Below are 17,047 nucleotides of genomic sequence, written 5' to 3'. Positions count from 1 at the left end.
TGTCACCAAGAAGTCTTTTAGGCCGCCATCAAGGAACATTCCACCCTCCTCCCTTACTGAACATGTATGCACTAACACTTGGCAGTCCAAGTTATTTGTTGCAATGCAGGACCTGGAGATGTCTATGGAGAATGTTCTCCAATATGTGAAGGAATTGCACTTCTACTTCATTGATAGGCTGGACAAACTAGAGAATGCAATGAAGAAAGTGCAGAAAAATTTTGCCTTCTTTGTTCGGACTGATTCTGCTGCAATTCCTAAAGTTCCTCCTATTGTACCTACTGATGTCCCTGTTGTATCTGTTGTTGTTCTTGCTACTATCGTTCAAGAAGAAGAAGATGCTCATGAAGGCAATGATCAACCCAAAGATGCAATTTCACATGAAACTGAACAACACTCCGAAGAAAAAGATGCCTCTCTTATGCACACCGAAGAAGTTGCTCCTCCTATCAGAGAAGATGCCCCTCATGTCCATGAAGAGTCCTCTTATGATGCTGTTGAGACCACATCTGCTACTGCCTTTGATGTACAAATAGAGGACACTCATGTCACCATCACTACTCTTCCCAAGAAAAGGATCAAGAGGAAAGCTCATCGCTCATCTGTTCCCTCTCGAAAATCATCAAGACTTATGAACAAAGAGGGGGAGTAAGTATGGAGTTTGGGGGAGTGAGTGATTTTAAGACTTTAGACTTTTTAGTTATTTCTTTGATAAACTTTTAATTGTTCTTGTTTATTGTTGAACTGATCTACTATTATCTCTCCATAGGGGCGTTATTTTGCTGCTGTTTTTTAATTGAGTTCAGATTTTTTTTTATTTTGCTTTGTTGGTTTATTGGCTATCATTGTGTTTGTGTTTGTGTTGCTTTTGGTTGGATTTTTTTTGTATGTTTGTTACTTGAAAATTTGCAAGTTTAATTGTTGATTGAGACAAGTTTGCTCTTGATCTCTCTAGTTTATGTTCTTTATTCATAAGTTTGACAAAGAGGGAGAATGTAGAATATTCATGTTTGTCAAACTTATAACTTGTGTACGCATAATAGTTTTGTGTGCACACTGGTTGTCAATCTTATGATTTGGCTTGTTTCTTTTGTCTTGTGCGTGCACAATAGCTCTGTGTGCACACTGGCTGCTAGACTTATCTTGGCTCGTTTCACATCGAGTGTGTGTGCACAACAGTTTTTGCTTACACTCACTTCAGATATTTGCAACCCAGCACAAGTTGCATGTCTGATAAAGTAGTAAAGGTATTTTTTTTATCTTTGTTGCTACTTTTTAGGACCTTTTACATGTGTCATATTATCCTTAAGTGGTCCTAGGGAATAAAGATACTTTGCCTTTGTTTTGTAGTCTAAACCAAAAGAATAAATATTTTCCTTATTTGGACAAACATAGGTCAGCACCTTGTTGGCTAACGTGGCACAAATGTGTTAAGCAAGAAACCCTATATTATATAATATCTCTTCTTGCGTGTTTGAATCCAGCATTTTGATCTTTTATTCTTCTTTGTACTCTAAAATTTCTTAAAGTATATTTCTCTTCAAAGGTTCATTGGTTCATTTCATCTTTGTGCCAAAACCTCAACATATCATTCATTGTCTTGATGGCTATTGGAACATGGTTCCTTTGCTGATGCTAGTGCATGGCGTCAATGCTTGAAGCTTGGTGGTTCACAAGCTGTTTTCAGGTGTGTTTCCGGTGTGAAGAAGGTCCAAGGAGTTTCAACACGTTGAGGATTAGAGTGTGGTGCTAAGTGTAAAGTTAAATAGGGAGTTCTTTTTACTGTATTTTAGATCAACTTTGAACATTATCTTGTAAGTGTTTTTAACTTAGTGGATTGCTTCGATCTGGACAAGGTCACATGGATGCGGACTAAAAGTGGATTTTAGCCGAACCATATATATGGTTGTGTTTTTTATTTTATGCACTTGTGGATGAAATGTTCAAATCTGAAATCTCCTAATCTACTTGGTAAAAATATTCCGCTACACTTAAAATGGGTAATCTAACACCCAACTCTAACAATTTTTATTTAGGGAGTTTTCCACATAACAACTATGTCTCTTTATATGTATATTTATCCAATATGATTATAACGATATAAGAAAGAATAAATAGTAAAGAGTAATGTTAAACATTCAAAGATATTTTAAAATTATTAACCCAAGTGATTTTTTTTTTTTTTAAGTATTTCAAGAAAAACCTCTACAGTCCACACGACAGAAGTTAGAAGCTACTCCTCATATTTCCAGACAATAGTTACAACCAGACTTTTCTCCATTGGGTTGTTACTTGTTTTGGCTTCATTACAGCACATTCTTCAATGCATCAAAATATAAGGCTCTGTTTGGCTTATTATTTCTATCCATATTCTCAATCCTATTCCCAAAATACTTGTTTGTTTTGTTATTTGAGAAATATTAGTATATTTTTTAATTACTTTTAGACCCCTTATGTTTATTAATTTCATTAAATACCCCTAGAAAAAAGTTTAAAAATTAACTAAAACACCCCCACCCACTCATACTTGCCAGATTCCAACAACCACCGTCGGTGGTAGCCAAAATCTATCACAACGGCTTACAAACGATCGGAACTGGCCAATAATTCATCGTTGACCGACAACAACGGTCATATCTTTGGTCGTCTCTGACGGCCAGATCTAGACTTTTACGGCCGTCAACGGTCAGATCTAACCGTAGATCTGGCCTTTTCCAGCCAGATCTGTGGTGGATCTGGCTGGAAAATGCCATATCGACGCCTTACCCGCCAGATCCGACCGATTTGCGTCATAATGCCATTTTCCAACCCGATTTCGATGGTGGTAGCCGGAATCTGGCACTGTAGGTGGGTGGGGGTGTTTTTGTCATTTTATAAAATTTTTATATATCAGGGTGTTTAGTTAAATTAGCAAACCTATGGGGTTTTTTTGTTAATTTTTAAATTTTACCTCGTAATACTCCCCTATTCAACTACCTAATATTATACTCAAAATCATATCCAAAATAACAAAACAAACGAATCCTAAAATATTTTGTTTTCTGACATGTGTCTTTCTTATTTTAATTATTTGACTGTGGTATAATATTTGCCCTTATTTATATAACTAAAATGGAAACCAGATTGGTTTTGTTCATTATAGCACATGCTGTGAAATGGACAACAACACAGAGAGTGAAGCAAACAAAAGAGATCATCCCCAATGGTTAATATATTAACTGATATGTCTTTCCTTAAGAAAGAGTTAAATACATACTTAGAAAAACAACTGTTTTCAGTTTATCTAATTTAGCACCAATTATAAGTAGATGGTTGACAGAAATTCAAATGAAATTTTCAACTGGGGTACAAACAAACACACATCTGTTTCCCTTGTACATTATGTTTGCAATCCTCTTCACAATTGGTTTCGCTCTGTGTACGTCCAAAGTTTGCGGCATCTTTTGCTTCCGCCATGGCCACCGTCGTCTCTTCATCTGAATAATTAGAAAACCAATGCATACACAAATATTAGCTGGAAATTAAACACTTCTTACTCTTCATCTTTTTCAGATTAATCATTATTATAGAAGAACATTGCTTAAGACATTTTTTAATCTATATTAGCTTCTTCGACCAAGCGCTCATCAATTGTACCACCTATAGGCTCCAATGCAAACTTTGTACAAAGTAAGTTATATTGAAATTTTTTATTTATTTATTTATAATTTATGTACGGTACAAGAGATCTGTATTTTAAAAAAATGGGAAGGTTATCAAAGAGATACTTAATGACAAAGTGTATACTTCAGTTTGACTTACTGTTGTTGTGGGGATTTAGTCGGATGCTAGCAAATCTTAAATCCCTATGAAAGCAAAATAATGCAAGGACAAATAAATAATCTCACACACAAACAATGATTAGGAACCCACCCCAACTCAACTGATTAAACCGGTTCAACTATGACCCGCTGCCTTTACTAGGTCGGGTTACAAAATTTTCAATTCATTCAAAACCCTAGACATTAGGACATCAATCTGTAAACAATTGAAGGTTGGAATGTTAAGGCTTTTGAAGAGAAATGGTTGGTGAGTGGAATGGTGGCAACGGCGTTGATTTTCGGTGAGTGAATCGAACGAAAATCGTAAAACAATGACACTAGAAATCGTAAAACAAAGCTCGATGTTGCCAGCGATTGAAGAGGCGAACGAGGGAGGGGTGAGATGGGTTTTGGTCAGGAGGCTGAGGGAAGTGTTTTCGTGGTGATGGGGAGTATTGTCATCGTCGGAAACATGCCCTATTTGTCAATGCCAACGATGGTGTTTGGGGTGTTATTGCAAGATTTCAAACCTATAGGGACTTATAGAATTTTTATGGGTGGTTTTGTTAGATTTCAAACCTTTAGACACCGGTTTGACCCGCCTACCAAATTGGTTAAACCGCTCGATCTATGGCCAGGTCACTGCATGGGTCAAGTTTCTAATCATTGCATACAAACACAAGATTTATAATGGTTCAGTCTCCATATGAGATTTACATTAACTCTCTATTTGTGGCTTTACCTTCTATTCTTTTTGTCATCGCTAACTCTAGGACTTAACCCCTTCTTATAAGTAATATATGAGATACTATTCCTAATAAAACTCAAATCTCATATCCTAACAGGAATTTTCTTTTAATTTCTAATATAATTATATTCATATTCCTAATTGTGTTCCTAAAGTAAAAACAATTATACATAGAAACATATTAGAAAAACTCATGTCCTACTATGACACTAATTTGGATTGAATTTGGCTCCACAATCTCAACAATTGTATCGAGATAAAATTACCTCCTATAAAGACTCTCATATCATGGTTCTAAAAGAGTTAAAAAATGATATAGTGATCAAGATAGGGATATTGTTATCTATGGTACCATATACAACATTTTAATAATATTCCAACTACGTACTTATTCCAATACATTATAATGTATATGCAGACTAATTTGTTTATTTTGAAAGAAACTATATATGAAAAAAAAATCAGATGTATTGAATATACAGACTAGGAGGAAAAGCAATACATTATTTCTTTTCTTTTCACATTTATTACATTATTTTATTTCCTTTCACATTTATTATTACAATAACATTTACCATTCATTTTCAATACAAAAGACCTCCTTCAATTTTTAAAGATCTTGTTTTATATGGTATTAGAGTCAAGTGTCATTCGAAGCGAGGAATTATGATTCAAAAACCTCAAAAATAAACTGCCATCACCGTAGTACTGTAGCCAACACTGTTTCACCATCACTGTTCACCACTGTTACTGTTTACATACTGTAGCAGTTTATTATTTATTACTGTTTATCCACAGTACTGTTCATTTCTTAGTTAAATTAAGGATTAGATAAATCTAAAAGATTTTAATCTAGAAAAACTCTATAATTGATTCTAGGTTGCGCTTGGTCAGCCGTGTTAGGTGGTCTCGGAAGTGGTCCCGTACCTTGGTGGTCCCGTAATCTAGGAGCAAAACTAGAACTTTTAGGTTATAATTATTTTAGAAATGTCTAATTTCTTAAGGAGATTAGGAAGTAGCAGTAGACAAGATGATAATAGTAGCAATAACGCTATTAGAAGTAATAATCAACAACAAACAATAATCAAGAATTAATTAAATCAATTAACACACAAGAAATCAATATGGCAAAAATTTATCAACACTTACATAACTGGAACATACCACCAGTTAGAAAAGACACAATATATCAAATAGGTAGTTTTGAATTTATGTTACATTATTTTATTGAAACAATAGAAGACACAATAATGATAACTGAAGAAAAGGTTGAAGAAATTCAACTTTATTCTGAAGAAGCAATACATAAACACAGACAAAACAATTATAAATTTTTACACATTGGATTATTTAGATTAGTACGAATAGCAGTAAAACCATTATTTAGATTAGGACAAAACATTCCAATATTAGTACTGTTAAGAGATGCAAGAAATTTAAATTTCAACAACTCATTATAGGAGTATTAACTTCTAATTTAGAAAGTAGTCCAGTATATTTTGATTGTTATGAAAACTTCACAGTAGGTTTATATGATCCAACAATAATGTCTGCATTAACTATTAACTAAAAAGCTTCTAATCTCACTTATCAAGATAAAGCCCAACCAGTAGCATTAATATATAGGATTTATTAAAAAGTTATGAATGCCATAATAAGTTCAAGAGCCATTAGAATGCCCCCACCAGGACACAGTTATTATGGAAGCTAATAGAACAAAATATAAAACTTTTACTCCATAAAGATTAGCTTGGGATGAAATTATTAAACAAACAGATTGGAAATTAGAAAAATTATGCCTCCAAAACCTCTGCATGATCAAAATGAATATAAAATACAACAAATAATACAAGAACCAGATGGTACAATAAGATTAAAATTTAGAAAAACTCCCTTAGAACAAAATCAACCCATAATTACTAATAAAAATCATCACAACCATAGGATTGAAGAAATCACTACGCCTAGGCCCTCATCAGCCAGTTGAACAAGTAAACTAGTAAGAGTAAATTACTCCCCACCTATACCAAAACCTGATATGAAAACACATCAACTCCACATAGTTCACCAACACAATTAGAAGTGTTAGGAAATTATAGTCAAATTAACACAATAACTAAACCCTTTTAAATTAACAAAGAATTATTAAAACAAGAATTCCTACAAAACTATAATAAAATAAAAAAGACAAATTTTCTTTAAATTATTTAAACCAAAGGAACAAAATACCCTTAGATCTGAATGGTATAATACACAATAAAAATTAAAACAAAATATTTATTTCTTTAATTGGTTAGAAAATAGAAAATATTATCAAAATTTAAGTTAAAAGAAAACTATTTTTGTAACAACTAATACAACAAAAAATTAGCAAACATCAACAAGCAGAAATAATAGCATCACCCTTTAAAAGAATTAATAAAATAGATGATGATAAAAAACAACAAACTTTAAGAGATATTAAAAATATTCAACATCGAAACAATTACTCTAATCAAATTCTCCGCACTATTTGTCAACAAATGAATAAGATAGAAGATAATACGACAAACATAATAACAAAATTTTCAAAAACCCCGGAGAAGGAGATAGTAGAAATAGAAAATTCACCTCCTAATTCAACACCTCTTTATTCACAAAAATATATTAAACCATTTTTTGAACCCTTTGATATACCCAAAGAAGAAATTGTTAAATTTAATAATCATAATACTATTTTAGAAACTATTAGTAAAAAACTTAATGAATCATCACCCTCTAAATCAAATATTAATGTTCTTACAAAATCCGACCCTATAGAAGAATTAAATCAAAAATTTAAAACTTATCTATTAATAAAATGAAAAATAATATGAAATATCCTAAAACTCGAAATTATTATCCAAAACCTTCCTTACCCGATATACAATTCGATGATTTAACACAATATCAAGATCTAACTATAATGGAACAAGGATAGATGAATGGAATATAGATGGATTAGCTGAACATCAAATATTAAATGTTTTACAACAAATGACTATGTCAGCATTAGCTTATAAATCTCATGACAACACTGATCATCAAATAGCTAAAATATTAGTCTCAGGATTTACTAGAATGCTTAAGACTCGGGATAATGATTTACCAGAAACACATAAATATCACATATTACATGCAACAAAAAAGATTAGAAAAGTTAAAACAGAAGGTTAGAGTCAAATGGAGTATGAACAAGAAGAAGGAGACGTTGTAGCTACATTAATTTATGCAACAACTAAAAACTTTGTAGGAGACCCAACAAGCTTTCAGAAAAAATCACAAGAAATATTATCAAACTTAAGATGTCCAACCATGGAAAATTTTAGATCGTATAAGGATATAATTTTACAAAAAGTATTCACAAGAACAGACTGCAGGAAACCCTATTAGAAAGAAAGGTTCCTAGATGGTCTACCTAGAGTATTCAGTCAAACTGTTAAAAATGCATTATACAGAAAATATGATGGAAATATACCTTATGAAGATTTAACTTATGGAGATTTAATTAGTTTTATTAACAATGAAGCTTTAATAATTTGTACTGATTTAAAATTAAAAGCTAAATTAAAAAATGAATTAAAACAAAAGAAAATAGAATTAAGTGGATTTTGTAGTCAATATGGTTATGAAAAAATATTATCTCCCTCTGTTCACTATAAAAGAGATAAAAAAACATAAACAATATAGAAAACCTTATTATAAAAGAGATTATAAACATAAACAAAAATTTTATAATAAGCCTGATTATAAAAATAAAAAATCTTCCAATAAGAAAATATCCAAAAAACCTATCACATGTTGGAAATGTAAACAACAAGTCATTATGCAACTAAGTGTCCTATGAAAAATCAAATTAAAAAATTAGAAATAGATTCAGAATTAAAACAACAATTATTAAATATTATTCAAACAAACTCTAAAGAAGAATCTAGTTATGATACAGATAATGTAGATATGATTTATCAAATTCAAGAGAATTCTTCTTAAACAATGAGTGAGTCTTCACAAGAGTCTAATGATTGTGATTGCATGGGGTCTTGCTACTGTGCAATGAAATCAATAAATATGATATCAACATCTAGACCTAAGACAATAAATGTTATCACTAAATCAAAAGAATTTCTATTAGACATTGTTGATAAAATTCAGGATGAAGATATTAAGAGAGAATATTTATTAAAACTTAAAGAATTAATTTTATCTGAAGAAAAACAAAAGGATGTAGATCCTTATAATTTAAAAGATATATTAAAAAGATTTGAAAAACCCACACAAGTTACTTTTAGTGACTTGCAAGAAGAAATTACTATTCTAAAAAATCAAGTCAAAGAATTATAGAAAGATAATTTTGAAATTAAGATAGATTTATTATGCTTAAAAGCCTCTAAAGAAACTATAGGACAACCATCAACCTCAAAATCAGAATGAAAAATTGTTGAAGAAACTAAATGTTGTGATTTGATCCAATTAACTACCAAGAACAGTTCTTGCAAACAAATCAAAGCAAACACACACAAACAACACACAAGAATGACCGTGGTTCACCTATTCAAGGTGAATAGGCTACGTCCACATTGAGCTCCACAACTGATGGGGCTCTCTGCACTAATCGATTCAAATATCCATATTACAACTCAATCAAGACTCAATCTCTTTACGCAAGCTCAAATCTCTCTTCTCAAGACAAAGCTGACCCGTAATCAAACCTAGGAGAGACTCTAACCTGGATAACCCTAACCCAAGAGTAATCTACCCTCTAAAAGTGAATTTCAACCGCACTTAATTGATTACAGCAGATCTTTAAGAAGAGTAGAAAAATACAGAGCAAGAATCACTTAAAAACACAGCAAAAACGTGAGCAAAAATGAGAGAATATCTGATATTTTGTTACCTTAAAATCTTGGAAAAGTAGGTTACTTTTATATTGTTGTAGATGTGATTGAATGAGAGACGTGAGATCTTACTGGGAATCAATAGTTGGATGCGTGTTTTAACTTTAGGTAGATACGACAGCGTTTCCTAACTTCACTTACAACACTGAAGAATCGTTTATTAATGAAATCTCTAGAATTCAATTTCAAAAATGGTATGTTTATATTAGGATTAATATTAATCATGAATTAGATATTATTACACAAGCCTTAGTAGACACAGGAGCAAATCAAAATTGTATGAGAGAAGGATTAATTTCGACAAAATATTATGAAAAAAGAAAAGAAATATTACATGGAGCTAATGGTCAACAATTAAACATTAATTATAAATTATCTAATGCTCATGTATGTATACAAAACTTTTGTATTAAAAATACTTTTATTCTAGCAAAAGATTTAGATCAAGATATTATATTAGGCACCCCTTTTATTAATCAAATTTACCCTTTCACAGTAAATAATAAAGGAATTACAACAAATATTTTAAGACAAAATGTAATATTTGAATTTGTTAATCCTCCATTAGTAAAAGACATTAGTAATTTAAAAAATATACCAATATCTATTATAAATATCTAAGACAAATTTTCTTTAAATTATTCAAACCAAAGAAGCAAAATACTCTTAGATCTTAATGGTACAATACACAAGAAAAATTAAAAAAAAAATATTTATTTTTTTAATTGGTTAGAAACTAGAAAATATTATCAAAATTTAAGTGAAAATAAAACTATTTTTGTAACAACTAATACAACAAAAAATTGGCAAACATCAACAAATAAAACTATTACATCTGTACATCCACCTCTAGAAGAAATAAAAATAGAACATCAATAAGCAGAGATAATAGCATCACCCTTTAAAAAATTAATAAAATAGATGATGATAAAAAACAACCAACTTTAAGAGATATTAAAAATATTCAATATCAAAACAATTACTCTATTCAAATTCTTCACACTATTAGTCAACAAATGAATAGGATAGAAGATAATACTACACACATAATCACAAAATTTGATGAGGAAGATCTAATAGCCATAATAACTTTGTCTATATCTTGAGTAGTTTGGCATTGAGCCAACTCAGCCAAAAGTTTTGATTTTTACGTCAGAAATGTTGATTGTTGTTGAGGTTGACATAAATGAAGGTGTTGAGAAATCCATACTTGCATGGCTGGCGGGCTAACATTTTGGATGGAAAAGCGAGGCCACCATTTAATAAAGAATTTTCTTCATAATTCTCTGAATTTTGGAGGAGGTGCAGTGATATAAAATTGTCAACTCATTATCCAAGCAATTAAGAAATTACTGGAAAATGCTAGCAAAAGTTCTTTACTGTTATTAAAATTTTTGGCAAATAATTGATATCCTTCCCAAACCGAAGGTGGGAGAATTTTTTTCATTTAAACCAAAAAAATGAAACCATTGTTGAAACCATTTTGGACAAATTTTATCAATAAATTAACAAGGATAACTCCGAAAGAAGGATTTGCAAATAATACCGACTTTTGACTGTAGCTATTTTTCCCTATTTATAAAAATGTAAATAATTTAAAGTAATTATTAATTAAAAAAATAGGACGCTGGGGTACTAAAATATTCGAAAAAGGCAGACAGAGCTTCGTGGATTCTATCATGCACCATTTTATATTGATTATAAAAGTTCCATAATTAGTAATTAGCATAATTACCTTCAATTAAAAAAATGGACAAAGAGAAACCGGCTTTCTGTCATAATGTTTTCATGGATATATGCATGTTAATTTATAAACAACTATATAAATGCTAACAAGAGGAGTTAACTATTCTTCCATCTTTATACTCTCTCCATGTAATTGCTAAATCTTCCAAATTTTCATAAAATTCAAGTTGATTAACCAATCAATATTCATGTTATTGAACCCCAAAGAGTTGATTTGGCAGTCAAAGAGGTTTACTCCTTTCCTTGAGTTTTTAAGTTCAATCATTGGACCACATACCACAATAACACTATGACTTACCTGGTTTTTTGGGCTTATAAGGTATTCAATAGACCTTAGAGATTAATTGAGGTGTGCACAAGTTGACCCGGACAATCCAGTTACCAAAATATATATATATTCAAGTTATTGTGACAAGAAAGACAAAATGATACAATTTTTTTGGGTAAGAAATTTTTTTTTTTTTGGTAAGGTGATAAAACTTTTCCATAATAATTGAAGTCATTGGAGTAAATAATTATAAATATTTGGATATTTTGTAGTAAGAATTAATTAAAAAATAGGAGGTTTCTGAACAGAGTGCCAAGTGTTGAGTATGAAAAAAGATAAAACCTCCTAAGTCATTAGCAATCTAATGATTAATTATTATAATTAAAGGAGTACTTTCATGCTTTGCGTCAATTCAAAGAATCAAACATTTCATGCTTTATACAAGTCACAAGTAATGTCACTGATAATCCGTGAATTATACACTTTTCATTATACCTTTTTGTCGGATTTCAGATACTTTCTAGTGCATTTTGACCTGAATTGTTCCTTAATTCGTTACTTTTCGTATTTCAGTTTAAAATGGTCATTTTGAGCAAATAAGAACAAAATTGGATATTTTTGACTCAGAAATTAGCGGATCTCAGAAGATAGGAGAGTTCCGGAGCAGGATAAAGCACGATGAAGCTTGTTTCCAAAGAAGAGCACCAAGAATCGAAGAATCAAACGAAGAAGCAAGCGGAGTGGCAGTTCTGTAATTTCAGAACTCAGGAGGAAGCTTCGCCCCGGCGAAGGAAATGTCTTCGCCGCGGCGAAGTAAGCCAGAGACAAGCTTTTCTTTTTCATTCTTCGCCGCGGCGACAGTCACTTATTCCAGTTTTGTTAAACGCACAGTTTCGTGCTGTGCGTGTTTGGCTGGGTTATTTGGACGAAGTATAAAAGAAAAACTTAGTCTTTTTTGCCCAGGATCTGGAGCTTTTTAGGTTTAGCCGTTTTTACACTTTCCTTAGAGTAAAACTTGGAGTTTTTCGGATTGTTTAAGGGAGAAGATTCAGATTTTGACTGGAAGATTTATCTTTTGGGGAGATTTCTTATCTTTCATCTCAGTTTCATTATGTTTAACTTGTTTATTTCTATTTTTCGTTTTTGTAGTATTAATTTAGCTATGAACTAACCTTTTAAGGGTTAGGGTTTTGATTGTAGTTTGGATTTTAATGGGTTAAGTATTTGATTGTTTTATTTTCATATGAATCTGCATGGGTTGTGTGTTACTCTGAATTTTTAATGCTTTATATGATGAACATGATGAGATTGAGAAATAATTCATGTTAAGCTTCTTGGGTAAACACCATTATAGTATTGGATGCTAGAGATAGATTCAAGAATTAATGAAATCATATTAGGACTCTTTTGCTTAATGAGTTTGGAATTATTGATCTTCAAATTGTTGGGTGCGGAAGGTTAATAGGGATGAATAGGAAACATAGCCCGAGAGGGTATGTTTAACACATTAGCGAGTTCGATTTACAACCATTGCATATGAATGTGAATTTAGTGTAATTTTTAGGTTTAACCCATAAAATTCAAATGAAGTCAAAACCCTACCCGTTTTGCTTGAATTGATATTCCGTGTTTTCATATTGCTATCTTAATCAAGTTTAATTCTTAGTCTAAATTTCATTGTCTTTTTAATTAAAATTTGCTCCCACCAATCCAAAGTTTTCGATTGCTTCAACTAGGTAACATTAGGAAACTTAGTGCTTGGCCAACAATCCTCGTGGGAACGATATCCTACTCATCAATTTATTACTTTATGCGACTAGTGCACTTGCTATACATTGCATGTTGTAGTAAACACGCATCAGTCACCCTATCCGAGATATTGATAGAAAGACTTTTGCCCAAGTCTTTGGATGCTGAAGCAATAAAGAGATGATTGAAACCAAAGATAACAAGTAATACAAAAAATTATCACCCAATTGTATCAAGATTCAGATACTGGATTATTTGAAAACCCTCTGGTTTCTTAATAATTTATTAACATATAATAATAAAAAAACTACTGTTCTTAGGACTAAAGCGGCCTTTAAATAGTTCTCCCCTAAAATCTTAATTCGAAAAAACAAAGGAAATTTCTTTCCTTTCTTTTGTTGAGCCAGCGTGCTCCTTTAGGAATATGTGCCTTTTCTGAGCCTTGGGTTTGAGCCTTTGTGCTCTTTTTTGGGCGTTTGTGCCTGGTTGCTTTTGTTTTCAAGTCTTTGAGCTCCTTCGGGCAGATGTGCCTTGTTTGAGCCTATGTGCTCTTGTGTTTGGGCCTTTGTGCCTATGTTATCTTTTTTGTGTCTTCTAGCCTTTAGGCCAGTTGTGTTACGCAGTAACCTTTTTTCTTTTTGGATTAATATACTTAATTACCCCAAAAAAACAGAAAAGAAAAAAGACAATTATTACAAAACAATACCAAAGCATCCAAAAACTTGTCAAAACAACCCTAAAATTTATAAAAATGTCCAAACACCCCTCAAAACAACTTCAAAAGGCTAAAAATGATGACACTATTCTAACACCGTGAGGCCTTGCATCATAGCATTCTAACACTATCGACACTATTCAACCTGTGAGGCCTTGCATCATCCTCCCCCACTAGAAAAATATTCAACCTCGAATCGACAACCACATGCTCCTCTAGTTCACTTTCTACTAGCTCTTTCGAGTAGTACGATGATGAGTTTACAACATTGATGGTGCCATAAACGTTATATTCACCCGATAGTTCAATCTTGTAAGCATTGTCATTCAAACCTTAGGGCCACCTACCATAATAACATTGTAACTTATCTGATTCTTTAGGCTTATAAGGTGTTCAATGGACCCTAAGGATTAGCTGAGCTGCCCACAAGTTGGCTCGGACACCCAGGTTACCAAAATATATATATATACAAACACAAAATTCCAACTAATGAACAAATTTGCACTAAGTACCCATTTGATTACTAATTTGTTAAGCAAAATAGCTGGACACCCTCATTTTATACACTGGATATATTTTATAGAGGAAAATTAGAATAATTCCAAAAGAATGACTAAAATAGAAAGACAAAATGATACTACTTTTCCTTAAATAATTATAAATATATGGATATTAAGTAGTAAGTATTAATTAAAAAATAGGAGGCTTCTGAACAGAGTGTCAAGTGTTGATTCAAGCCTCAAAGTCATTAGCAATCTAATCATTTTTTTTAAACCCAACCCGGACAAAGACTCAATCAGGTTACCAGATCTCGAGTTGATTGGTCGAATCAGTTTGATCGATGGGTCAGACCAGTGACGTCATTATGCTAATGTCATCATGTTGACGCATCATGACATTAGCAACTCTAATTTTAATAAACTTCCAAATATTACGTTTATGTGATTGAAGCTATTGGAAAATAAGAAGCTGATCAAACGGCCCAACTTAACTCTAATTGTGTTTGTTTGCTTTTGATTGAGTAGCTGAGTTTAGCAAAGCTTCAATAACAAGGATTGCCAACTTGGATTGATGATTTCGTTTATGCTGTCCAATTGTTTTAATCTACCATTTGCAGTTTTGAATATTGACTAAAGATTTTCTTGACTTTCCTTCTCTTCTCCTCTGTCAACTAAATATTTTTCCAGATCTAATTTTTGTAATAATCTACTCAATATTTTCATAGTTGTTGATGTGTGATTTTTACACCAACGACACGCACGTGAGAAATGTTGGGCTGACCCAAAAGACACACGTGAAAGTGATGGATAATGAGATAGTAAAAACAATGGGGACAATTTTTAAAGTGGTTCGGATGCTAAGGTAGCAAGTTATACGTCCACTGATGCTTATATTGATGATAAGGGTCAGGTCGCTTTTCGCTGACTGACTTTACAATAATATTACAAGGTATTGAATGCTAAGAATTCTAGGGAAAGAGAGAATAATTAATAAAGCGTAAAATGTGCCAGAAAAAAATTTCTTTAATGAGAGAGGAGCTCATAATTTATAGTGGGATGCATTGAGGCAATGATCACTAAATCTCAAAGTTGGTGGGATTATCCGTGCAAATCCCTCTTTATGTCACATTGCCCATCTTCCAAAGTGATTCGCGCGATTTGGAGCAGGGATTGGACACGTGGGAGCACCACAGCTCTTGACTGGCCTGACGCGCACCCACTATCCTGACGGAAGCAGACGGTGGTTGTTCCAATGATCTGACTCTTGTGGGCTGAATGGAGTTGACGTCAGCGCTTATACTTTTTAGGCATAACAGAAGTCCCCTAGTTTTCAAGGTTTGAGGATTGAACCTTGGAAACTATAAGTCATGCCACAGCGGGATGATTTCTGGAAACTTTGGCCTGTTTGAAAGTAGGTCAGGATTGCATTTTTATGGGCGCGAACTCGCATGTTCATTGTTTGCAGAGGACGAGCGACTTGATTTCGTCTGACATCACACGTTGTTCTGGTGATAGGGATGCATTTAATGAAGCAGTCCCTGCGCTGACAGGTGTATCATTTGCGTGATAAATGCCAGCCATTCGCATTAAATGCGTTTTATGCTGAAACAGCACACTTTATCAGAATATTAAATGCGTTATACGTTGGAACGACGCCCCTTATCAGAGCATTAAATGAGGGTTTGAGATACAATTAATTCTTTGAAAGAGGTATGGCCATCGTTTGAGCTTTTCAACTGGAAAGGTGAAAGTTTGACTTTATCCAGTTGTTTCGTTCACCCCTCCATGCTGATGAGCGACACGTGGCCGAGATCAACGATAAGAAACCTTTGCCTCCCAAACGTCGTTTCGATTCCGGGAAATCCAAACGCCGATTCACACACTATAAAAACCTCAAATCGTTCTCAGGCAATGTCACCAGAGCCTTTTTCACAGAGAGCAAAAGATTTTCGTAAACTTGGAACCTTTGTCTTCCAAACCTGCATTTTTTTGGCGTTTGAAGCAGAGGCTTTTGTCACACTCCAAGAGGTAAGAACTTCTCTGTCATTGTTTCATTATTTTCATGAGTTAATGGCGTCGGTCTTTTGGTAACCCATCGGAGACAAGATGTTTGCGTCGGGTTCGAGACATGAATGGTGGCTCAAATCATGCTGTTAGGGTTTTCTTTAGGATTTAGGGAGTTTGTTTCCTCCCACGTCATCTTACGAAATAGTGTACGGAGACTAAATGACCCTTCTGCTTGTCACTTTTACAGACTGGCAAAATGGACCCCTCAGCAACCAGATCCGAGCAGGGGACCAGCTCGTCCCCGCAGGGTGCTCCTAGCGTCCTTCTCGAGGTCTTCTCGGTACTTACCGAGGAAGAGCTTGAGAGGGTAATAAGCCAATGTGGTATCGAGGTGGACATTTTCCACGACCTGACACATTCGTCATGATATCCATCAAGCGGCCTGGCCGCGATCTCCGAGGAGATTATCAAGGGTGGGGGATTGATCCCCTTACACCCTTTCATCAGGTCGTTTCTAGACCACTTCAAGGTTGCGCTGATGCAGCTGACTCTGAACGCGTACATCATTGCTGTCGCGATGTACATCGCGTGCCAAGAAAAT

The sequence above is a fragment of the Pistacia vera genome, unplaced genomic scaffold, assembly GCF_008641045.1.
Source record: "Pistacia vera cultivar Batoury unplaced genomic scaffold, PisVer_v2 Contig530, whole genome shotgun sequence".
In the NCBI taxonomy this organism is placed as follows: Eukaryota; Viridiplantae; Streptophyta; class Magnoliopsida; order Sapindales; family Anacardiaceae; genus Pistacia; species Pistacia vera.
Note: the sequence above shows the minus strand (reverse complement) of the source record.